We start from the raw sequence: 27191 nt of genomic DNA on the forward strand, positions 1-27191 counted from the left end.
GCAGGGAGGAAGTACACATGGTAGTTTGTCTCCCAGGTGCCAGGGTCCGGGATGTTTCTGATCGCGTCCACGATATCCTAAAGTGGGAAGGAGAACAACCAGAGGTTGTGGTACATATTGGCACCAACAACATAGGTAGGAAAAGGGAGGAGGTCCTGAAAGCAGACTACAGGGAGTTAGGAAGGAAGTTGAGAAGTAGGACCACAAAGTTAGTCATCTCGGGATTACTGCCTGTGCCACATGGACAGTGAGTATAGGAATAGAATGAGGAGGAGGATAAATGTATGGCTGAGGGATTGGAATGGGGGGTAGGGATTCAGATCTCTGGATCATTGGGACCTCTTTTGGGGCAGGTGTGACCTGTACAAAAAGGACGGGCTGCACTTGAATCCCAGGGGGACCAAAATCCTGGTGGGGAGATTTACTAAGGCCATTGGGGGAGAGTTTAAACTAGAATTGCAGGGGGTGGGGTGGGAACCGAACTGAAGAGATGGAGGAAGAGGCAGTTGGCTCACAAATAGAGAAAGCTTGGAGACAGTGCGAGAGGGAGAATAGGCAGGTGATAGAGAAGGGATACGCTCAGACCGATGGTTTGAGATGTGTCTATTTTAATGCCAGGAGTATTATGAATAAAGTGGATGAGCTTAGAGCATGGATCAGGACTTGGAACTGTGATGTTGTGGCCATTACAGAAACTTGCATGGCTCAGGGGCAGGAATGGTTACTTCAAGTGCCAGGTTTTAGATGTTTCAGAAAGGACAGGGAGGGAGGCAAAAGAGGTGGGGGTACATGAAAGGAGGAAGTCATGGAGGAATTGTCTACGGAGTCTCTGTGGGAGGAAGTTAGGAACAGGAAGGGGTCAATAACACTACTGGGTGTTTTTTATAGACTGCCCAATAGTAACAGGGACATCGAGGAGCAGATAGGGAGACAGATTCTGGAAAGGTGTAATAATAACAGAGTCATCATGGTGGGAGATTTTAATTTCACAAATATTGATTAGCATCTCCCGAGAGCGAGGGGTTTAGGTGGGGTGGAGTTTGTTAAGTGTGTTCAGGAAGGTTTCTTGACACAATATGTAGATAAGCCTACAAGAGGAGAGGCTGTACTTGATTTGGTTTTGGGAAATGAACCTGCTCAAGTGTCAGATCTCTCAGTGGGAGAGCATTTTGCAGATAATGATCACAATTCTATCTCTTTTACCATAGCATTGGAGAGGGATAGGAACAGACAAGTTAGGAAAGCATTTAATTGGAGTAAGGGGATATGTTCCAATGAGACAGGGAAAGGATGGTAGGGTGCAGGAACCGTGTTGTACAAAGGCTGTTGAAAATCTAGTCAAGAAGAAAAGAAAAGCTTACGAAAGGTTCAAAAAACTAGGTAATGATAGAGATCTAGAAGATTATAAGGCCAGTGGGAAGGAGTTTAAGAATGAAATTAGGAGAGCCAGTAAGGGCCATGAGAAGGCCTTGGTGAGCAGGATTAAGGAAAACCCCAAGGCATTCTACAAGTATGTGAAGAGCAAGAGGATAAGAGGTGAGAGAATAGGTCCGATCAAGTGTGACAGTGGAAAAGTCTGTATGGAACTGGAGGACATAGCGGAGGTACTTAATGAATACTTTGCTTCAGTATTCACTACGGAAAAGGATCTTGGCGATTGTAGGGATGACTTACAGCAGACTGAAAAGCTTGAGCATGTAGATATTAAGGAAGAGGATGTGCTGGAGCTTTTGGAAAGCATCAAGTTGGATAAGTCATCAGGACCGGATGGGATGTACCCCAGGCTACTGTGGGAGGCGAAGGAGGAGATTGCTGATCCTCTGGTGATGATCTTTGCATCATCAATGGGGATGGGAGAGGTTCCGGAGGATTGGAGGGTTGCGGATGTTGTTCCCTTATTCAAGAAAGGGAATAAAGATATCCCAGGAAATTATAGACCAGTGAGTCTTACTTCAGTGGTTGGTAAGTTGATGGAGAAGATCCTGAGAGGCAGGATTTATGAACATTTGGAGAGGCATAATATGACTAGGAATAGTCAACATAGCTTTGTCAAGGGCAGGTCGTGCCTTATGAGCCTGATTGAATTTTATGAAGATGTGACTAAACACATTGATGAAGGTAGAGCAGTAGATGTAGTGTATATGGATTTCAGCAAGGCATTTGACAAGGTACCCCATGCAAGGCTTTTTGAGAAAGTAAAGAGGCATGGGATCCAAGGGGACATTGCTTTGTGGATCCAGAACTGGCTTGCCCACAGAAGGCAAAGTGTGGTTGTAGATGGATCATATTCTGCATGGAGGCCGGTGACCAGTGGTGTGCATCAGGGATCTGTTCTGGGACCCCTACTCTTCATGATTTTTATAAATGACCTGGATGAGGAAGTGGAGGGATGGGTTAGTAAATTTGCTGATGACACAAAGGTTGGGGGCGTTGTGGATAGTGTGGAGGGCTGTCAGAGGTTACAACGGGACATTGATAGGATGAAAAACTGGGCTGAGAAGTGGCAGATGGAGTTCAACCCAGATAAGTGTGACGTGGTTCATTCTGGTAGGTCAAATATGATGGCAGAATATAATATTAATAGTAAGACTCTTGGCAATGTGGAGGATCAGAGGGATCTTGGGGTCCAAGTCTACAGGACACTCAAAGCTGCTGCACAGGTTGACTCTGTGGTTAAGAAGGCATACAGTGCATTGGCCTTCATCAATTGTGGGATTGAGTTTAAGAGCCGAGAGGTAATGTTGCAGCTATATAGGACCTTGGTCAGACCCCACTTGGAATACTGTGCTCAGTTCTGGTCACCTCACTACAGGAAGGATGTGGAAACTATGGAAAGGGTGCAGAGGAGATTTACAAGGATGTTGCCTGGATTGGGGAGCATGACTCATGAGAATAGGCTGAGTGAACCCGGCCTTTTTTCCTTGGAGAGAAGGAGGATGAGAGGTGACCTGATAGAGGGGTATAAGATGAGGAAAGTAATTGATTGTGTGGATAGTCAGAGGCATTTTCCCAGGGCTGAAATGGCTAGCACGAGAGGGCACAGTTTTAGTTGCTTGGAAGTAGGTACGGAGGACATGTCAGGGGTAAGTTTTTTACGCAGAGAGTGGTGAGTGCGTGGAATGGGCTGCCGGTGACGGTGGTGGAGATGGATATGACAGAGTCTTTTAAGAGACTCTTGGACAGGGATATGAGCTTAGAAAACTAGAGGGCTATGGGTAACCCTAGGTAATTTCTAAGGTAAGAACATGTTTGGCACAGCTTTGTGGGCCAAAGGTCCTGTACTGTTAAGTAAGTTTTCTATGTTTTCTATAGCCTTCTCTGGATCCTTTCCAATGTCAGCACAACCTTTCTTAAATAAGGAGCCCAAAAACTGCTCACAGTACTCCAGTGTTGTCTGAACAATGCTTTATAAAGCCTCAGCGTTACATCCTTTCTTTTATATTCTCATCCTCTTGAAATGAATGCCAACATCAGCTGTGGATAAAATTCTGACACAACACTCCTGTAAACCATTGCAACATGCTTTTTGAGCCTGTGAACATTGAATAAGGTGGGATGGGGTTAATATCTCAGAGTGTCTGTGACAAAAGCTTCGTGCTCACAGCGCTCCAGGATAACTAGCTGAAATGTGAGGAGAAGTGCTGGCCCACGTTGATCGGGAAGCTCATTAAATCAGGTTGAGCACAGTGTAAGGATAATGCTGGCAATCAGTGTTTGGTGTATGCACATCACACCTCACGGCCCGCCAAGCTGAGCTCAATTTGCTCCTTCGTGCACAGCTTGCTGGGAGAATACGACACCGAGGGTCACATCATACAGGGACTGCAAAATCCGTGATTGTTTACAGAATCAGGTTCATTTTCACAGACATATGTCGTGAAATTTGTTATGTAGCAGCAGTACTTTGCAATACATAAAAATTACAATGAATTGTGTGTGTGTGTGCCTATATATATACATACACACACATACAGTATATCCTGTATATATTCCATATATAGACATATAGATATACATATATATATATACATACATATCTATGTCTGTGTGTGTGTGTGTATATATATATATATATATATATATATATATATTTATGTGTGCGTGTGTGTGTGTGTTATACACAGTTAGTATAGTACTGGGGTGTATGGGGTGTCAGGGAGGGATAGCACCTCTGGTGGGGGAACATGTCGCGTCCTTTTCAGGGCGGTTAGTCCACCTTTGGTCCCCACCTGGCACTCAGCTCTCACCTGTGGCTCCCCGTAGCTGTTTGCATGCGACAGCGGCCACACCACGGGCAACGGCTTCAACAAGCCGGCTAAACCAGGTGAGGGTAGCTGACGGGTCTCAAACACTCGGTGAGATAGGGAGTTGTCTATCCCAGCATGTGAAGACAGACTCCGGTGGATTGAGCGGACGAGACCAATGGAAGGTCCAACGGTCAAGAAGGCGGTCTCTGCAAGCGTCATGGAACGTGTAGAGCAGGACAAGACACAGAAGACGTCCTGGTCATCCACTGTGCCTAGTTCCATCTCCAGCCGTCTCGACTCTGTCTTGCCACTGGATCCAGATGGGAATTGGGAAGAGAGAGTGAGGCTGACACTGCACAACTCTCCCTCACTTAAATCCAAATCACACGCTAGTCTCGACACCATCATAATGGTGTTGAGGTCCTCATCGACGTCAATGATGGACGAACAACATAGTATAGTACAAACAGCATATATGTTCATACATATCAATACATCCAATAGAGAGAACAGAGAGACAGGCAGACAAACGTATACAAAGCAAGAGCAAACAGTGTCATAATAATCACAGGTTCATGCTGAGGTCACAGGATGAATATGGAGTGTAAAAAGAAATAAAAAAGTAGTGAGGTAGTGTCCATGGGTTCATTTGGAAATCAGGTGGCAGAGGGGAAGAAGCTGTTCCTGAACCGCTGGGTGTGTGTCTTCCCTCGCTGATGGTAGCAATGAGAGTCCGGCACGTCCTGGGTGATGGACACCAGCTTCTTCAGGCGTCACCTTTTGAAGATTTGCTCCTTTCTGGAGGAGGTCAGTGCCCATGATGGATCTAGCTGCCAGATACACCAGCACCATTTATTTATCAGCTGATGGTTATTCTCCAGGCAGCTTTTCAATGGTCCGGTTTGTTCTGTGCCTTGGGCATTTGCTGATTCTGGTCTCATCCTGGCTGATATCATTGCCCCGCAGGCAGCTGAAACAGCAGACTCTGGTCTTCAAACCACCTGCCCCCATTTGCCAACCTGCATTGATTTCCAGTCGGTTATTGCATCTACTTTTAAAACCTTCATCCTTGTTTTCAAAGACCTCCCATGTCCTCACTACCCACTACCTCCCTAGCCCTCGAAGGTAGGATGTCGCTACACTGGAGGGAGGTTTACCAGATTAGCAGCAGGAAGTGGGTGGGTGAGCTAATGGAGAATTGCCATACAGGCTTGGCTTGTATCTACTGGGGTTTGGAAGAGCAAGAAGGGGTTTGATTGAAACATATACAGATCCACAGGGTGGACGTCCAGAGAACGTTTTCTCACAAGGGGAAAATCTGTTTAAAAGTAAGTAGAGGTACAAACAGCGGTGGAATAGAACCTGGGTTGCTGCCGTGGTGATAGTGTTACGCTAACTGTTACACCCAGTAATTGTTTAACATTGAGGACCATGAGACTCTTCTGGAAGCAAGGTACTGTGTAAAAGAGACTTGGCACATAAACAGCTGGAAGGTTAGATGGATTACTCTGACACGTGGAGTTGAAGGGGCAGATTGATCGGTCACAGCACAGGCATGGCTAGTGGAAGCACTGCCTCACAGATCCAGTGACCCGGGCCTGGCCCTGTCTGAGTGGAGTCTGCATGCGCTCCAGAGCGCATTTACTCTGAGTGCTCCAGCTGGCTTCCAAAATGGGTTGCTAGGTTAATTGTCCACTCTTAGTTGCCCCTAAAAGTAATGGAGTGATAGAATCTGGGGGAAGTTGGTGAGAATAGGGGAAGAATTAAATGGGATGTTTTGGATTGGTGTAAATGGGTGTGTGATGGTTAGTATAGGCTTGATGGGCTAAACTATCTCTGTGTTGTACAGCTACTCGATGGGCTGAAGGGCCTGTCTCTGAGCTCTCTCAGCATGATTTGTCCACCTTCTTCTTTGCTTTGGTAGCACCTAATGATACAATCGTAAGCAACAAATTTTATATCTCATTCTTTCAAAGAACCTCTGGATAGCAGAGGCGTCAGGATTCAAAGTTCGAAGTAAATTTTATTATCAAAGTACATATATGTTACCATATACAACCCTGAGATTCGTTTTCTTCTGGCTATAATAACCATCTTTGAGGATATAACAAGCACAGTGGATAGAGGGGAACAGATTTCCAGAAAGCATTCAATAAGGTGTCACATAAAAAACTTATCCATAAGATAAGGGTGCATAGAGCTGGGGGTGATGTATTAGCATGGACAGAGGATTGGTTAACTAACAGAAAGCAGAGAGTTGGGATACACGGGTGTTTTTCTGGTTGGCAATCAGTGGCGAGTGGTGGGTTGCAGGGGCTGGTGCTGGGCCTGCAACTGTTCACAATATGCATTAATGATCTGGAAGAGGGGACCGAGTGTAGAGTATCTAAGCTTGCTGCGGACACTAAGTTGAATGGTGAAATAAATTGTGTAGAAGATACGGAGATTCTGGAGAGAGTTATAGATAGGTTAAGTGAGTGGGCAAGGGTCTGGCAGATGGAGTATAATGTTGATAAACATGAGGTCATCCACTTTGGAAGGAAAAGTGAAAGAGCAGATTATTATTTGAATGATAAGAAAATTGCAGCGTGCTGCTGTGCTGAGGGACTTGGAAGTGCTTGTGCATGAATCACAAAAGGTTGGTTTGCAGACGCAGCAGGCTATCAAGGCGGCAAATGGAATGTTGGCCTTCATTGCTAGAGGGATTGAATTTAAGAGCAGGGAGATTATACTGCAACTATACAGGGTACTGGTGGGGCTGCATCTGGAATACTACATGTAGTTCTGGTCTCCTTACTTGAGGAAGGATATACTGGCTTTGGAGATGGTGCAGAGGAGGTTCACCAGGTTGAATCCAGAGATGAGGGGGTTAGACTATGAGGAGAGATTGAGTGTCCTGGGACTGTACTCACTGGAATTCAGAAGAATGAGAGGAGATCTTATAGAAACATATAAAATTATGAAAGGGATGGATAAGATAGAGGCTGGAAAATTGTGTCCACTGGTAGGTGAGACTAGAACTAGGGGACACAGCCTCAAGATTTGGGGAGTAAATTTAGGATGGAGATGAGGAAGAACTGCTTTTCACAGAGAGTGGTGAATCTGTGGAATTCTCTGCCCAATGAAGCAGTGGAGGCTGCCTCAGTAAATGTATTCAAGACAAGGTTGGATAGATTTTTGCACAGTAGGGGAATTAAGAGTTATGGGGAAAAGGCAGGTAGGTGGAGATGAGTCCATGGCCAGATCAGCCATGATCTTATTGAATGGTGGAGCAGATGGCCGACTCCTGTTCCTATTTCTTATGTTCTTATAATAGAATGAATGAACAATCACCCAGCCAGCGCGTTCAACCAGAGTGCAGAGTGCAAATACCAAAGTACAAAAAAAAAAGAAATAATAATAGTAAATAAAGAAGTAATAAATATGAGGAACATAAGATGAAGAATCCTTGAAAGTAAGCCCATTCGTTGAGAGAACATTTCAATAATGGGGCAAGAGAAGTTGAGAGAAGTTATCCCCTTTGGTTCAAGAGACTGATGTTTGAGGGGTAGTAACTGTTCCCAAACCTGGTGGTGTGAGTCCTGAGCCTCAGGTACCTTGAAGAGAGCAAGTCCTGGGCGGTGGGACAATACGTGGATCAGTCCGAAGGGACATGATTTGGAAGTTTTGTATCTCTGCACTGATTTTGTCCTGTTTTCTGGTATATTCTTGATTGTCTTTGATCCACCATTGACCGCACTGACTGACGACATCTTGGGGTGCCACATTAGCATAGTGGTCAGCGTGACCCTGTTACAGCGCAGTACGTCAAAGTTCAGGGTTCAATTCTGACGTCTTGTACACTCCTTCCTGTGTGAGCATGGGTTTCCTCCAGGTGCTCTGGTTTCCTCCCACAGTTAGTAGGTTATTGGTCATTGTAAGTTGTCCCATGATTAGGCTGAGGTTAAATCGGTGGGTTGCTGGGCGATGTGGCTCGCTGGGATGGAAGGGCCTGTTTGGTGCTGTATCACTAAATAAATAGATAAATAAAATAAAACTCCCCCCTACTGCAGTGGCAACCCCCCCCCACAACGCTATTTGCCACCCCATCCCACCTCCCTTCGCCATGAATCCTCAACCCCCATTACCTAACTCTACCCCCGGGCCTGTCCCTCCCCACAACACCCCTCAATTAGCTACCACACAACCCCAGATCACAGTACACAGTCCCTATAAAAAAGACCCCAAATCCAAAACACTATCCATAGGCAATAACTCCACTATTGTAACTTAAACTCCTGAATGGAGATTAAAGAGGAGGAAGATCCCAGTAAAGGAAAGTTGGGGACCGAGATGATGACAACATGGGCCAAAAACAAAGTGGCAGGGTAAAGTGATACTGCATCTCCAGTACGAGATCCACAAACACTAGAGGGATATTTTGCCCACTGCCCGCATACTCGCATCCTAACCCTAACCCGTTTAATCCTAGCCTAATTATGGGACAATTTACAATGACCAATTAGCTTACCAGCTGGTACATCCACATACTGTGCTCAGTTCTGGTCCCCTCACTACAGGAAGGATGTGGAAACTATAGAAAGGGTGCAGAGGAGATTTACAAGGATGTTGCCTGGATTGGGGAGCATGCCTTGTGTAGGTTGAGTGAACTTGGCCTTTTCTCCTTGGAGCGACAGAGGATGAGAGGTGACCTGATAGAGGTGTATAAGATGATGAGAGGCATTGATCGTGTGGATAGTCAGAGGCTTTTTCCCAGTGGGGTCTGACCAGGGTTCTATACAGATGTAACATTACCTCTCTGCTCTTGAACTCAGTCCCACAGTTGATGAAGGCCAATGCACTGTTTGCCTTCTTAACCACATACAAACTCCTTAAGTACAGTGACAAGAAATGAACCTGTACTGTAAAGCAACGCACATCAAAGTTGCTGGTGAACGCGGCAGGCCAGGCAGCATCTCTAGGAAGAGGTACAGTCGACGTTTCGGGCCGAGACCCTTCGTCAGGACTAACTGAAGGGACTTACTCACTCTTCCTTCAGTTAGTGCTGGTGAACGCAGCAGGCCAGGCAGCATCTGTAGGAAGAGGTACAGTCGACGTTTCAGGCCGAGACCCTTCGTCAGAACTAACTGAAAGAAGAGCTAGTAAGAGATTTGAAAGTGGGAGGGGGAGGGGGAGATCCAAAATGATAGGAGAAGACAGGAGGGGGAGGGATGGAGCCAAGAGCTGGACAGGTGATTGGCAAAAGGGATCACATTCCAAGAAAGGATATATGGCTGTGATAGCGAGTCTGAGTCAAAATGTGGTTGAAAAGTTGAAGAGCTGAAGAAATTACAGTTGGAGAGCGTTGTTCTAACCACTATGCAACCGTACCGCTCCCCAGGGGTAATTTACAGCGGGCGACTATCCTGGCCAACCTGCATGTTTTGGGCTGTGGGAGGGAACAGGAGCAGCCAAGGGAACACGTCAGTCATGGGGAGAGCATGCAAACTCCATGCGGACAGCACCGTTGGCTGGGTTGGAATGTGAGGCAGTGGCTCTACCATTGTGCTGTCAAACCAAAGGACAGAGTCTGACTGTGGGGGATAAAATGCTGATGGGAGAAAGCAAGGTGAACATCGTTAATGAGGATTAGGAAATGAGGCTCTGCAAGCCTCTTATGGAAGTCAGCTCAGTGGAAGGTGTCACTAAGGTTCTTGAAGTGGGCTCGGGATCAGTCAGAAAAGAAGCTGAACTTCAGCACTATGTGCCTCACTTGCAGAACAACACTTTGACATCAACAGATTGCCCAAATTTATCAAAGTATTGAGTCTATGCGATTGGCTTTCTTGGTTCAATTGCTGATGCTTTTCAGTTGGACTGTGCTAATGCTGATGCTGTGATTTGCAGGTTTACAGACAGCATTCTACCTAACTTTGAGTTTTCCCAAATGGTCGAGTGACTATGGGAATCTGTTCAGAGGAACATATCAGTCAAATGATCGAGTGACTATGGGAATCTGTTCAGAGGAGCGTATCAGTCAAATGATTGAGTGACTATGGGAATCTGTTCAGAGGAGTGTATCAGTCAAATGATCGAGTGACTATGGGAAACTGTTCAGTGATATGATTGACGTCGTCACTCTGCCATATTTGTCTTGAGGTTCATAGGGACAGTTTTGGAAACAGTGAAGGGAGTTCTGGGTCAGTTAAGGGTTTAAGATTAGGGTGGTGGGGGAGTTAGTGGTCGCGCCTCCACTCTGCAGTCTGTGCTTCACCTTCACATTTCAGCGACAAGGATGGGTGATGACGGACTTTATGGTCCAGGCCTTGTTCTACGTCTGAAGGCCAATGGTGTTGATGTGTGATGAAAGACATTCATGGATGTTGGGTGTTCCAGGTCTGTGGAATTCGGGATCAGATGTCTACGTGAGCAGAAGTCGTGAGGGCTGGTCAACTGACACGCCCCGGAGTTCAAGCCTGGAGGTCAAGTTGGAGTCCTGGCATAGGACTAGTCTAGAGGGTCAATACCGAAGATCAAGGACCAAAGTTCGATCAGAAGTCAAAGCCTGATGGCTGAAACCTGAAGACTGGAGACTGGTCCTGTCTTGGAGCTTGAGGACTGTTCATGTGTGGGAGTAGATGGGAGGGAGGAGCAGGGCTTGTTTTTGCTGTTGCCGCTTCATTGCCTGTTGTGTTCCGTGTTGTTCTGTCAAGTATTAAGGGTACGTTATATTGGTGTCTGAACATGTGGAAACATTTGCGGGCTGCCCCTTTTCCTCCCTAGGTGTGTTTGTTGTTAACACAAACGATATATTTCTCTGTATGTTTTGATGTGCACATGATAAATACATCTGAAACTGAAATATGAGTGGGTAAATGATTGGTATTAAGTGCCCCATACATTCCCACAGATGGGGCAATTAAACTCATGGGTGTGTGGCTTTGATGCTGTCAATGTGCACTGTCTGACAATGGAACAATGAAATGAAGAGGAATGCTCTCCAGTTGCCCACACAGCAGATCAATAAAGCTGGAGAGCATAATTTGGAAAAAAGGAAACTCAGCAGGTCTGGCAGCATCTCGTTACGAGAAGGCCTACAGGAGCGAGGCAGATCAGCTGGTTGAGTGGTATTGCATTAGCCATCTTGTACTCAGCATCAGTACGAACAAAGAACTGATTGTGGACGTCAGGAAGGGTAAGACAAGGGAACACACCAGTCCTCACTGAAGGATCAGATTTACAAAGGGTGAGCAGTTTCAAGTTCCTGGGTGTCACATCTCTGAGGATCTAACCCAGGCCCAACATATCGATGCAGCTACAAAGAAGGCACAACAGTGGCTGTACTCTGTTAGCAGTTTGAGCAGATCTGGTATGTCACCAAAGACACTCACAAATTTCTCCAGATGTACCTTGGAGAACATTCTAACTGGCTGCATCACTGTCTGGCATGGGGGTGTGGGGCGGGGCGCTGGGGGTGCTACTGCACAGAATTGAAATAACCTGCTGAGAGTTGTAAACTTAGTCGACTCCGCCATGGGCACTAGCATCCCTCAGGACATCTTCAAAAGGCGATGCCTCAAAACGGTGACATCCATTATCAAGGACCCCATGCCAGGACATATCCTCTTCTCATTGTGACCATCAGGGTAGACGTACAGGAGCCTGAATACACAGACTCAGTGATTCAGGAACAGCTTCTCCCCCTCTGCCATCCGATTTCTGAATGGACATTGAACCTATGAACACTACCCCACTGCTTCTTCTCTCTCTTTTCGCATGACAGGAACAGGGTTAATGCCTCATGTCAAGGATCATTAACCAGAATCACTCTTTCTCAGCGGTGACAAAGTGTTTCCAACGTGAAATGTCGGTTCCGTTAGTCTCTCCACAGATGCCGCCTGACCGGATGAGAGTTTCCAACCCTTTTCTGTTTCTGCTTCAGATGTCCGGCATCTGCATTTTTTTCTGATTTTCATTCGGCTTTCAACTTTGATTTCTTTCATTGCAGACGTGGAAGGCTCATGGTGTTATCTGTATCTCTCCCAGTGTTGATTGCTTGTTTCTTCTGGAAAGGAGCTCTTTATCACTGCTGCTCGCGGTCTGGCAGCTGCACTTGGTAGTCAATGGGCATTCCTTGTACCAGTCATTTCTGTTCCGAGTTCCCTCAGGCAGAAGTAAATTACACAAGTTTAATTTTCAGAAACAAATCAGAGATAAAGGCTGATTGATTGCAAGGAATGTTGTGGGAATAAGCCCCTATCTTCAGGCATCTGGAAGATGCTGCCTGAATAGCAATGCAGAAAAGATTAAATTTCTTACGCAGTAATTGTTCTCCCAACTGAACTCCCAATGTCTCCTGCTCTGTTTGCCTTGAAAGCCCAAAACTGAGCAATTGTATAAACCCGTTAATCACTTACCACATTCTACTACCTGTGCAAAGTTATGCTTCTTGTCAACCAGTCACAACTCTTTAATGAATCCTGCACATGGCACACTTCCCAGTGACTGGGAGCTGGCTACCAGCCTTCCAAACCATGTGTCCCGTCAGACCCAGACCTTCAAGTGACTCACAGGGGCACATTCTTGGCAGTTTGGATCACCTTCTCTTCCCTTCCCTGTTGCCTCCTCAGATATATTTATTTGTCATACGTACATTGAAACATACAGTGAACAACCAACACACTCTGGGATATGCCCACTAGTAGATGCCATGGCCTGGGTGGTGGGGATCTTTGATGTTGGATGTTACCTCCTTGACGCAGCACCTCCAGTGGATATGACCGATGCTGAAGAGGAGTGTGTCCATGATATATTTTGCCGGGTCTGACTATCTATCCTATCTTCACCTCTCATCAGTTTGCAAACCCCGTCCAGTGAGAACAAACCCAGCCTATCCAATCTCTCCTTATAACAACAGCTCTCTATTGCAGGCAGTGTCCTGGTGAATCTTGTCTGTACACCCTCTACCATGTCCTTCCTGCGACTTGGTGACCAGAACTGTACAGATTACTCTAAGTTCAGTGTGTTGTGCAGTCACAAGATACCTCAACTCTTAAATTCATATCAACGCACACAAACTGCTGGAGGAACCCAGCATCTATGGAAATGAATAAACAGTTGACGTTTCAGGTCGAGACCCAGGGCTGAAGGGAAGAGGGAAGATGCCAGAATAAAAAGGTATGGGAAGGGGAAGGAGGACTAGCTGGAAGGTGATAGGTGGAGCCAGGTGGGGGAAGGAGAAAGAGGCTAGCTGGAAGGTGATAGGTGCAGCCAGGTGGTGGGGGAGGGGGAAGGAGGACTAACTGGAAGGTGATAGGTGGAGCCAGGTGGTGGGGGAGGGGGAAGGAGGACTAACTGGAAGGTGATAGGTGCAGCCAGGTGGTGGGGGAGGGGGAAGGAGGACTAACTGGAAGGTGATAGGTGGAGCCAGGTGGTGGGGGAGGGGGAAGGAGGACTAACTGGAAGGTGATAGGTGGAGCCAGGTTGGGGGTGGGGGGGGGGAGGGAAGGAGGACCAGCTGGAAGGTGATAGGTGGAGCCAGGTGAGGGGAAACTCGTATTTCTCTGTTATTAATTTCCCAAACTCTCCCGACCCCTTTGATTTTAACTCCTTTCCCTTGTTGGATCCAGATGCTTATTTGCGATCCAGGTTTCTTTGGTGTCAAGAATGAGTCATAACCCTTGTTGCTTACAATTGTTTTATTAAATGTTCTGGACAAAGGGGATGAGGGGGAAGGAAGACAGCGAACAGCAAACAAAAAGCCTAGAGGCAGAGGGAAGAACAGAGACAAAAGGGAAAGAAAGATATCAAAATAGTGTGGGCTGCTCTTTTTATACCAGGCTACTTGACAGTGCACATTCCAGTCAAAATCCATTACTTCAATTAACTAATGCAATAGCTCCTATTCAAGTAATTTTCAGTACCCACCAGTAAAACAGAGAAGGTTCCGGAAGAAATTCAAAGGCAAACACAGCCTTGCAAAGTTGCACTTTGGTAGGCCCACCCAGGGTTGGTTTTACACAGTGAGTGGTAGGGCACAGAGGAGAGTGGTAGAACAAAGGGATCTGGGAATATAGATCCATAATTCCCTGTCACCGGTAGACAGGCCATTGGTCATCATATATCAAAGTACTGAGTACAGGAGTTGGGATATTATGTTGAAATTGTATGAGAAGTTAGTGAGGCCTAATATGGAGTATTGTGTCCAGTTTTGGTCACCTACCTACAGGAAAGATGTAAATAAGATTGAAAGAGTGTGGAGAAAATTTACAAGGATATTGCCAGGACTTGAGGACCTGAGACAGAGGGAAACATTGAATGGGTTCGGACTTTATTCCCTTGAATGCAGAAGACTGAGTTATTCTTAGTTGTTTATACTATAATATTATATCCAGACAGTTATTATTGATTGTCCCCTCTGTAAAAATGGATTGGGCGTAATATAATTTGTTGGATTCTGACTCTAAAACTGATTTAGGCTTGTATTTATTGTGTCTTTTATGAGTTTGTATTTTAAAACAAGATTTTGTTGAATGATGTTTGCCACTTTGATTGTGCCTGTGGAAGTAATCTGAATGCATTAAACTGCTGCAGGATCGTGTAATGTGTTGGATTAATACTGGTTACTCTTGACATTTTTTACATCTATCATCTTGAATTTGTTGGTTTTTTATTACGTATTTTTGATACTTTTTTGTGTTAACCACCTAGTTCTGTACTGCCACAAGGAGCCCTCTGCTTCTGGGATGAGGTCTACAACTCTGAGCCAGATGTTCAAAGGTTCATCTTATTATTAAAGTATGTATGTACAATATAACTCTGATATTCATCTTCTCCAGATAGCCACGAAATACAGAAAGACCATAGAGATGATGAAAGAAAAGACATCAACTCCTTCCTCCTTGCAGGAAAAAGAAAAGAAACAAAACTCGCAGACCCCAAAATCTGCCTCCCACCACTGAGAAAAGTAGCAACAATAGCATCAAAGCCTGCCCTCCCTGCATAAAAAAGTAGCAACAACAGCAATCCCCACTTGTAGAAAAGAATCGGTGACAATAACAATCCCTGATCCCCTCACTGCAAAAAAACAACGACAATAACAATTCCCGACGCCCTCACCACAGAAAAAACAACAGTAGCATCACAACCCCACCCCACCCCCACAAGTAAGAAAACACCTAAAAACTGAAGGAAACCCACTTCAGGATATCCTGAAGAGGGAAGGAGAACAGCCAGAGGTCGTGGTACATATTGGTACCAACAACATAGGCAGGAAAAGGGAGGAGGTCCTGAAAACAGACTACAGGGAGTTAGGAAGGAAGTTGAGAAGCAGGACCTCAAAGGTTGTCATCTTGGGATTACAGCCTGCGCCACATGACAGTGAGAGTAGGAGTAGAGTGAGGTGGAAGATAAATGCGTGGCTGGGGGATTGGAGCAGGTGGCAGGGATTCAGATTTCTGGATCATTGGGACCTCTTTTGGGGCAGGAGTGACCTGTACAAAAAGGACCGGTTGCACTTGAATCCCAGGGGGACCAAAAAGGAGAGGAGAGGAGAAAATGGTGGTGCAACGCAGCATGCACCGCCACTGTGGTGATGAATATCTGTTATTTGTCAAGTAGGGTGCCGTGCACAATTCTGATTTGATGGAGGCAGACGTGACAGCATGGAGGAACATCTGGTGAAACTTCTGAAATGCTTGTCTCACTGCTGCTGCTACTGTGTGATCCAGAATCTCCGGAGGGAAAGGCCCTGAATCCTTGGATTGGCTTGTTGCTCAGCGGCCGGGGTGGGGTTGAAGCTCTCGGCAGAGATGGTGCTCAGTAACGGAGGTCTGGTCGGAGGCTCGAAGCTTTCGGACGGACTCAGAGTTGTACTGTGGTCGGGTGCTTCCAGGATGCTGCATTGGTAAGTTTGCAGCGCTGGAGGCTCATGGCAGGGAGAGTTCCTCCCTTCGACCGTCTGCGTGAGATGTTGGGGCTATTGGGACTTTGAGACTTTTTTTTACCGTGCCCATGGTCTGTTCTTCATCAAATTACGGTATTGCTTTGCACTGTTGTAGCTATATGTTATAATTATGTGGTCTTTGTCAGTTTTAGTCTTGGTCTGTCCTGTATTTCTGTGATATCATACTGGAGGAACATAGTATCATTTTTTAATACATGCATTTCTAAATGACAATAAACGAGGACTGAGTGTCCTCTTAATCTAATCTAATTCTGGTGGGGAGGTTTGCTAAGGCTATTGGGGAGAGTTTAAACTAGGATTGCTGGGGGGTGGGAACCAAACTGAAGAGATGGAGGAAGAAGAGGTTGGCTCACAAATAGAGAAAGCTTAGAGACAGTGCGAGAAGGAGGATAGGCAGGTGATAGAGAAGGGATGCGCTCAGACTGATGGTTTGAGATGTGTCTATTTCAATGCAAGGAGTATTATGAGCAAAGTGGATGAGCTTAGAGTGTGGATCAGTACTTGGAGCTGTGATGTTGTGGCCATTACAGAGACTCGGATGGTTCAGGGGCAGGAATGGCTACTTCGCGTGCCAGGCTTTAGATGTTTCAGAAAGGACCTCTGCTATCTCCTCCAGTTCCATACACACTTTTCCACTGTCACACTTGATTCGTCCTATTCTCTCACGTCTTATCCTCTTGCTCTTCACATACTTGTAAAATGCTTTGTGGTTTTCCTTAATCCTGTCTGCCAAGACCTTCTCATGGCCCTTTCTGGCTCTCTTAATTTCTTTCTTAAGCTCCTTCCTGCTTATCCTTTATACTTTATTGTCACCAAACAATTGATACTAGAACGTAAATCATCACAGCGATATTTGATTCTGCGCTTCCTGCTCCCTGGATTACAAATATTAAATATTTAAAATAGTAAAAATTAGTAAATATTAAAAATATTTGCTAGCCTTATAATCTTCTAGATCTCTATCATTACCTTGTTTTTTCAAACTTTTGTAAGCTCTTCTTTTCTTCTTGACTAGATTTTCAACAGCCTTGGTACACCACAGTTCCTGTACCCTACCATCCTTTCTCGGTCTCATTGGAACATACCTATGCAGAACTCCATGCAAATATCCCCTGAACATTTGCCACATTCCTTTGATGGAAATCCAAACTGTACACCACAGGCCCCATCAGTTCCGCTAACACAAACAAGACAAGAAGAACAAGCAGAAGGCATAGAAAAAGTGAAATAATCAGAGAGACTTGCTATCTGAAGATGGCACCCGCAGAAACATTGTTCGCTGGCGCCATCACTGGAAGGCCAAGGTGCTTCCTTGTCAAAACCTGGTCTGCTCAGATCATGAGAATGTTTTCCATGGAGGGCCAAGTTATTCCATTGGTTAACTTTTGCTTTTATAGCGATAATTTCTTCAGTTTTTTGGGTTGTGTTTTTAGGTTTAGTGGTGGACACTTCTTAAAAGAATTGCGTATGCTCATGTGGAGTGCTGATTCCTGTTGTCATTGATGAAAAAGTATCCTTCTTCTTCCTTGTCCTATTTATTTATTTATTTACATAGCTATCAATCTTTTTAGAGGTGGCCACACATTTTAATTCCACGTCCCATTCCCATTCTGATATGTCTATCCATGGTCTCCTCTACTGTAAAGACGAAGCCACATTCAGGTTGGAGGAACAACACCTTATATTCCGTCTGGGTAGCCTCCAACCTGATGGCATGAACATCGACTTCTCTGACTTCCGCTAATGCCCCACCTCCCCCTCGTACCCCATCTGTTATTTATTTATATACACACATTCTTTCTCTCTCTCTCTCTCCTTTTTCTCCCTCTGTCCCTCTCACTATACCCCTTGCCCATCCTCTGGGTTTTTCCCCCTCTCCCCTTTTTCCTTCTCCCTGGGCCTCTTGTCCCATGATCCTCTCATATCCCTTTTGCCTATCACCTGTCCAGCTCTCGGCTCCATCCCTCCCCCTCCTGTCTTCTCCTATCATTTTGGATCTCCCCCTCCCCCTCCAACTTTCAAATCCCTTACTCACTCTTCCTTCAGTTAGTCCTGACGAAGGGTCTCGGCCTGAAACGTCGACTGTACCTCTTCCTAGAGATGCTGCCTGGCCTGCTGCGTTCACTAGCAACTTTGGTGTGTGTTGCCAATCTTTTTTCTTTCTTTCTTTATCTATTTATTTCTTCTCAGGTCAAGCTGTAAAACCTGATGTGTGTTCATAGCCTGCACACTCATTTCTCAATTGCCGGGCCATTTTAGATTATTCTAGTGACGTTTACTATTGTGGCTTTCTGAAGATTTACATGCAGGGTCATACTCTTCCATTGGTTAACTTTTTCTTTAATAGTGATCATTTCTTCTACTATTATCACATTTCTTTCTGTAGTATTTGGGCAGTTTGTTGTCTTTTGCACACGGGTTGTCTGTCCCGTAGGTCTGGCCTTTCATTGATTTTGTTATGGTTATTGGACTTACTAAGTGTGCTGTCAAGAAAATGAATCTCTGGGTCGTATATGGTGACATACAGTTTGTATTGAAAATAAATGTACTTTGAGCTTTGGAATTTGAATGGTGGAGCAAGCTCAGCGAGCCACCGGACTGCTCCTGCTCCTACTTCCTATGCTCCCCAACACATGGGAGTGGTTTCAGGAAAGAAGGTGGAGTTAATGAAGTGGAAATCAGAAAGAAAACCTGTGGATGTTGGAGAGCAGGAGTATTAAGGGAAAATGCTGGAAGCAGGAAGTGTAAGTGAAAAATGCTGGAAACAGGCTGTAGAATCAAGACCCAGAAAAAAATAATGCCACTGAGGCTGTGAAAAGAAATCTCCTCTTCTTTGATATAAACAACAGCGGTGTTGCTTGTTGAGAAATGGCATTGAATTGGGACCTGTTTAGATCAATCACACGCTGCTTAATCTGACTTTGCACTGTGGGACCAACACTCCAAAAGCATGGTTTGTGCAACTCGAATCCTATTAACAAAGAGACTAATTTAGGCCTTACTGTTCTAAAGTGCCTTTTGGAATTGGTGTAACAAACACAGAAATGAGCCTAGAATCAGGAATCAATTCTGTTAAAGGGCAGTTCTCAGTTTGAACTAATGGCATCTCCTGCAAATTACCGTGTACCCACAGGAAATTGAGCCTTCCCCTTTGTATCCCAATTATTTTGCTGGTACTCTAGGTCTGAATTTCAGTGGGGCTTCTCTCAGTCATACATCATTATGTTAAAAGATACCCCTCACAAGCCAGGACAATCTGAAGTGCTTGTACTGTTACATGGCTTACATAGTGTGGAACAAAATCAGAAAATTCTGGAAACACTCAGCAGGTCAAGTAAAATCTGCAAGAAGAGAAAGAGAATCAACATTACAGGTTGAAAACTATTCATTAGGACTGAGAAAGAGAGAAAACCAAAACACCATTGAAATAGGATCAAATTTAGTCCACTCAGCCCATCGAGTCAGCTCTGCCATTCCATCATGGCTGACTTATTATCCTTCTCAACCCCATTCTCCTACCTTCTCACCATAACCTTTGATAGATAGATAGATAGACATACTTTATTGATCCCGAGGGAAATTAGGTTTCGTTACAGTATCCTTACTAGTAAAGAATTATATCAACCTCTGCATAAAATATGCCCGAGGACTAGACCTCCACAGCTGTCTGGTAATGAATTCCACAGTTTCACTATCTTCTGGCTGAAGAAATTCCTCCTTTTCTCTGTTCTAAAGGGTCATCCTTCTATTCTGAGGCTGTGCCCTCTGATCCTGGAATCCCCCACCACAGGAAACATCCTTTCGATATTCAGTGGGTTTCAATGAGATTCCCACTCATTCTCCTAAACTCTAAAAAACACCAATTGCTTCTCCTTTTGCTCCTGGGATCACTTTTGTGAACCTCCTCTGCACCCTCTCTGATGCCAGCACATCCTTTCTTACACAAGGGGCCCAAAACTGCCCACAATACTCCAGGTGCAGTCTGACTAATTCCTTATAAGCCCTAGGAATGTGATGGATGCAATCTCTACACTTCCCACCATCCACAGGCCTAAACTATCCTTCCCAGCGATGTCTCTTCCCACCATCCCGAGGACTAAACTTCTTCCAATTAATGTTCCTGATGTGGTCTCCTCCTCAATGGAAACCAGGTTAGTCGACCACTTTGCAAACACCTGCTTTAGAGTTGCAGGAGTTACCCTAACTTAATATCAGGAAGACACAGCACGTAAGTGCCATAACAACAAAAGCACGGCAGTGCTTCTATTTCCTGGGAAGTTTGCAAAGATTTGGGACCTCATAAGACTGTGAGATAAAGAGCAGAATTAGGCTATTTGGTTCATTAAGCCTTCTCTGCCATTTCATCATGGCTGATCCAATTTTCCTCTCAGCCTCAATCTCCTGCCTTCTCCCCGTATCCCTTCATGCCCTGACCAATCAAGAATCTATCAACCTCTGCCTTAAATATACATAAAGACTTGGCCTCCACAGCTGCCTGTGGCAAAGAATTCCACAGATTCACCACTCCCTGGCTAAAGAAATTCCTTTCATCACTGTTCAAAAAGGACACCCCTCCATTCTGAGGCTGTGTCCTCCGGTCTTAGACTCCCCCACCATAGGAAACATCCTCTAGGTTTCAATGAGGTCTCCCTTCATTCTTCTGAATTCCAGTGAATATAGGCCCAGAGCTATCAAATACTCTTCATGTGACAAATTATTCAATCCCTGAATATTTTGGATAACCTTCTTTGAAACCACTCCAGTTTCAGCAAATCCTTTTTAAGAAAGGGGCCCAAAACTGCTCATAATACTCCAACTGAGGCCTCACCAGTGCTTTATAATGTAACAACATCACACCTTTGCTTTCATATTCTAGTCGTTTCAAAATTAATGATAACATTGTATTTGCCTTCCTCACCACAGACTCAACCTGCAAATTAACCTTTCGGGAATCCTGCGCAAGAACTCCCAAGTCCCTTTGCACCTCAGTTTTTTTTCGTATTTTCTCTCTGTTTAGAAAAAGTCAACCCTTTCATTTCTTCTATCAAAGTGCATGGCCACACACTTCCCGACTCTGTGTACAATCTGTCACTGTTTGCCCAGTCTTCTAATCTGTTTAATTCCTTCTGTAGCCTCTCTACTTCCTCAAAACTACCTGCCCCTCCACCTACCTTCATATCGTCTACAAACTTTGCAATAAAGCCATCAATTCCATCATCTAAATCATTGACATATAACATAAAAAGAATCGGTCACAAAGCAGACCCCTGTGGAACACTGCCAGCCACCAGCAGCCAGTTAGAAAGGGCTCCCTTTGTCTCCTGCCAATCAGCCACTGCTTTATCCATGCTAGAATCTTACTGTAATATTATGGACTCGTAGCTTATTAGGCAGCCTCGTGTGTGGCACCTTGTCAAAGACCTTCTGAAAATCCAAGTGCACAATATCAACCGATTCTCCTTTGTCTCCCCTGCTTGATGTTTCTTCAAAGAATTCCAACAGTTTTGACAAGCAAGATATTCCCTTGAGGAAACTATGCTGACTACGGTCCATTTTATCCTGTGCCTCCAAGTGCCCTGAAACCTCATCCTTAATAATCAACTCCAACATCTTCCCAACCTCTGACATCAGACTAGCTGGCCTATAATTCCTTTTCTTCTGCCTCTCTCCTTTCTTGAAGAATGGAGTGACATTTGAAAATTTCTAATATTCCAGAATCATTCCAGAAACTAGCAATTCTTGAAAGATCATTACTAATGCCTCCACAATCTGTTCAGCCACATCTTTCAGAACCCTGGGGTGTACACCATCTGGTCCTGGTGACTTATATACCTTCAGATCTTTCACTTTCCCAAGTACCTTCTCCCTGGTAATGGTAATTTCACACACTTCATGACCCCTGATATCTAAAACTTCCACTATACTGCTAGTGTCTTCCACAGTGAAGGCTGTTGCAAAATACTTATTCAGTCTGTCCGCCATTTCCTTGTGCCCCATTACTATCTCTCCTGAATTGTTTTTCCAGCATTCTGTTATGCCCTCTCGCCCCTCTTTTACATTTTATGTATCTGAATGTCTTTTTCAATGTACCATTATGTAATCTAAAACTTTGACAAACTTCTGTAGATGTGTGTTGGAGAGTATATTGACTGGCTGCATCTTGGTCTGGGATGGAAGCACCTATGCCTTTAAAAGGAAAATCCTACGAAAAGTAATGGATACAGCCCTGTCTATCATGGGTAAAGCCCTCCCCACTATTGAGCACATCTAGGTGAAGCTCTGCCTTAGGAAAGCAGCATCCATCATCAGGAAACCTCTCCACCTGGGTCATGCTCTCTTCCCACTGCTGTCATCATAAAGAAGGTACAGGAGCCTTCAGGACTCACACCACCAGATTCAGGAACAGATATTATTCCCCCAGCAATTAGGGTCTTGAACCAGAGGGGATAACTTCGCTCAGCTTCACTCACCCCATCACTGAACTGTCCCCACAACCTATGGGCTCACTCACTTTCAAGGACCCTTCATCTCTTGTTCTCAATATTGATGGCTTATTTATTTGTTGTTATTACTATACAGTTTTTCTTTTGTCTGTTGCACACTTTTGTTGTCTGTCCTGTTGGGTGCAGTCTTTAGATGGTTCCATTATGGTTATTGGATTTACTAAGTAAGTAAAGGCATCCGTTAGTCTTGTGAGACCATGGATCTGCGCCTGGAAAGTCTTCACTCTCCAGGACGCAGGCCTGGGCAAGGTTGTATGGAAGACCAGCAGTTGCCCATGCTGCAAGTCTCCCCTCTCCACGACATCAATGTTGTCCAAGGGAAGGGCATTAGGACCCACACAGTGTCGTCGCAGAGCAATGTGTGATTAAGTGCCTTGCTCAAGGACACAACACGTTGCCTCAGCTGGGGCTCAAACTCACAACCTTCAGGTCACTAGTCCAAAGCCTTAACCACCTGGCCACGTGGTTAAGTGGTTAAGGCATATAATATTATTGAGTTAATATTATATGTACTGTGTTTTGCACCTTGGCCCAGAGGAATGTTGTTTCATTTAGCTGTATACATGAGTACAGTTGAATGAAAATAAGCCCGAACATAATGACCTGGTGTCATCTTTCCCTGTGATGTGGATCAAAATGTATGTCGCTGTTGTAAGATGCCACTTAGTTTTCACACCACCAAGTTCCATCATTAGCAGATGATTTTGGCAGAGAGAAAGTAAATGCTTTTTTCAGAGGGTCACAGGTTTTTGGAACTCTCTTCCCCAGAGGACAGTGGATGCCCAGACTTTGAATATTTTCAAAGGTAGCTGGATTTTTGATAAGCAAGAGGGCGAAAGGTTAACAGAGCTAGGGAGGAATGCATAGGTGATGTTAAACTGAGACAAGCCAGGATCTTATTAAATGATGGAGCAAGTTCAAGATACTGAATGCTCCCAGTTCAGAACTTAAAAGTTATTGGAGGCAAATAACCAATTTGAAGATTCCCTTCTCTCTTCTTCCATTAGACTGGTGAGGTTTCAGTGAATAACTCAGAGAAAGCAACAATCCCTCAAAGATCACTAAAGTGTCAGCCTAGAATATATAACAGAGATAGAGAAGAGCAGCACAAAACGGGCCCTTTGGCCCATCTAGTCCATGTTGACCTGGTCTTCTACCTAGTCCCATCTATCTGCAGCCTGTCAATGGCCCTCATTACCTCTCCCATCCATGTTAATCTCCAAACTTCTCTTAAATGTTACAAATGAACCTGGATCCACCACTTCCATTGGAGGCCCATTCCACACTCATACACCCTCTGACAGAGAGAGAATTCCCAATTCTTTTTCTTCGACTTTTCCATCCCTGGAGCAAATGTTTACTTTACGACTTCAGGCAACAGAAATCTTTCAGAATTAACACTTTCACAAACTCCTTTTTATAAAATTTAATTTTAAGATGCAAAATCTAGCACCTTTAATTGAATCACAGTTCCATAAAAATCTCAACAGTTTATTGTGAAGAATGCTGCCATGCGTGTTTCTTCCTTTGTGCACTGAGCCTAGTGTAGAGGAACCTGAGAAACTGTTGAATCTCCGATGGGATTAAACATGTCAAACTTAATAATGTTGATGACACAAAGTTTTATTCCAAGTATAGCAGTCCCAATTGGCTCCAGAGAACAAGAGCTTCTACAGCTCATTCCAATTCTTCAGGACACCGATGAGTTTCTTCTGGTGTTTACCCATTGTACTTTTGAGTGGCATTTGTGCACAGCATGATCCCACAAAACATAATATATTCAAAGATAAACACAAATCCTTACTTGTCACATGTATATTGAAACATTGCAATTTACAGTGAACTTACAGAAATGCATCCTTTGTGTCAGCGCCTAACACAGTCCAAATGTATGCTGGGGACAGCCTGTAAGTTTTGCCATGATTCCAGCACCAACATAGCATGCCCACAACTTACGAACCCTAACTTGTATGCCTTTGGAATGAGGGATGAAACCGGAGCACCCAGAGGAAACCCATATAGTCACTGGGAGCATGTTCAAACTCCTTACAGACATCGAGGAATTGAACCCCAGTCACTGACAGCTTAGTATTCAGTACCATCATCCCCTTGAAACGAATCACTAAGCTTCAAGTCCTTGGCCTCAATACTTCCGTGTGCAAATGGATCCTTGATCTTCTCACTAGCGGTCAGTTCAGATTGGCAACAACACCTCCTCCACAACTACCCCAGCACAGGCGAACCACAAGGCTGTGTGCTTAGCCCACTGCTCTACTTGCTTTACATTTCTGACTGTCTGGCTAAGTACTGTACACCTTCAAAGCCATATTTCAGTTTGCTGATTGTCAAATCAAAGGTGGCGATGAAATCAGGAGGGAGATTGAAAATCTGGCTGAGTGGTGCCCACAACAACAGCCTCTCACTCAATTTCGGCAAGACCAAAGAGCTAGCTATTGACTTCAGGAGGAAGAAACCCAAGGTCCACGATCCAGTTCTCATTAAGCGATTGGAGGCGGAGAGGCTCAGCCACTCTTATTTCCCTGGCATTACTATTTTGGAGGATTTGTGCTGGGTCCAGCATGTAAGTGCCATTCAAAAGAAAGCATGGCACTGCATCTTATTCTTTTTTAGAAGCAGGCACAGTTTCAGCATGACATCTAAAACTTTGACAAACTTCTATAAGTACAGAGCAGAGAGAAAACAGGAATGGGAATGGTGGGGGGGGGGTGGTGTACATTTACCCGCGGTTCGAGAAATTGATACTCATGCCATCAGCTTGAAGGCTACTTAGGCCATAAAACATAGGAGCAGAATTAGGCCACCTGGCCCATCGAGTCTGCTCCGCCATTCAATCATGACTGATGCTTTTTTAAAATCCCCTCCTCAACGCCATTTCCTGGCCTTCTCCCCGTAATCTTTGATGCCTTGTCCAATCAAGAACCTATCAATCTCTGCCTTAAATACGCCCAACGACCTGGCCTCCAACAAATTCCACAAACTCACCACCTGAGTGTGACCTCATCACGGCAGTAGAGGGGGCCATGGACTGATAGAATGAGAAGTAGAATTGAAATGAGTGGCCTCCGGGAGATCCTGCTTTTTCTGGCGGATGGAGATTAGGTGCTTGGCGAAGTGGTCTCCCAGTCTATGCTGGGCCTCACAGATATACAAGAGGCCACACCAGGAGCCGAATGCAGTAGATGACCTTAACAGACTCACAGGTGAAGTGTTGCCTCACCTGGAAGGGATGTTTGTGCCCTGAATGGTAGTGAGGGAGGAGGTGCAGGGGCAGGTGTAGCACTTGTCCTGCTTGGAAGTAGGTACAGAGGAGATGTCAGGGGTAAGTTTTTTACGCAGAGAGTGGTGAGTGTGTGGAATGGGCTGCCGGCAACGGTGGTGGAGGCGGATATGATAGGGTCTTTTAAGAGACTCCTGGATAGGTACATGGAGCTTAGAAAAATAGAGGGCTATGGGTAAAGCCTAGGTAGTTCTAAGGTAGGGACATGTTCGGCACAGCTTTGTGGGCTGAAGGGCCTGTATTGTGCTGTAGGTTTTCTATGTTTGCAAGGATAAGTGCCAGGAGGGAGATCAGTGGGAAGGGGCGAATGGACAAGGGAGGGAAAGATGTGCTTGGTGGTGGGATGTCGTTGGAGATGGCTGAAGTTATGGAGAATTATGTGCTGGATGCAGAAGCTGGTGGGGTGGTTGGTGAGGACAAGAGGAACCCTATCCCTGGTGGGGTGGCAGGAGGATGGGGTGAGGGTGGACTTGCGTGAAATGGAAGAGATGCGGGTCAGGGCAGCAGTGATGGTTGAGAAAGGAAGGCCCCTTTCTTTAAAAATGGTCATCTCATTGGTCGTGGAGTAAAAAGCTTTATCCTGAGAGCAAATTCAGAGATGGATCATGAGAGATGGAGGAATTGAGAGGATGGAGTGGCATTTTTACAAGTAACAGGGTGAGAAGAGATGTAGTCCAGGTAGCTGTGGATTTATAAACGATATCGGTAGATAAATTGTCTCCAGAGATAGGGGCAGGAGATCAAGAAAAGGGAGGGAGGTAAACATGAGGGCAGGGTGGAAGTTGGAGGCCAAGTGGATGAAGTTGATGAGCTCAGCATGGGTGCAGGAAGCAGCACTAATGCAGTCATCGATGTAGCATAAGAAAAGCTGGGGAGCGATACCGGTGCTGGTTTGGAACGTAGACTGTTCCATGTAGCCGACAAACAGGCAGACATAGCTAGGACCTATAAGAGTGTCCATGGCTACACCTCTGGTTTGGAGGAAATGGGAGGAGCCAAAGGAGAAATGATTGAGAATCAGGACCAGTTCCACCAGACGGAGGAGAGTGAAGGTGGAGGGAAACAGGTTAGGTGTGTGTTGTCGAGAAAGAATGGGAGAGCTTTAGAATCCTCCTGATGGAGGATGGAGCTGGATAGGGATTGGAGGTCCATAGTGAAAATGAGATGATTGGGAAAAGTTTGGAAATATATAGGCTGAA

The sequence above is a fragment of the Mobula birostris genome, chromosome 10 (assembly GCF_030028105.1).
Source record: "Mobula birostris isolate sMobBir1 chromosome 10, sMobBir1.hap1, whole genome shotgun sequence".
Lineage (NCBI taxonomy): Eukaryota > Metazoa > Chordata > Chondrichthyes > Myliobatiformes > Myliobatidae > Mobula > Mobula birostris.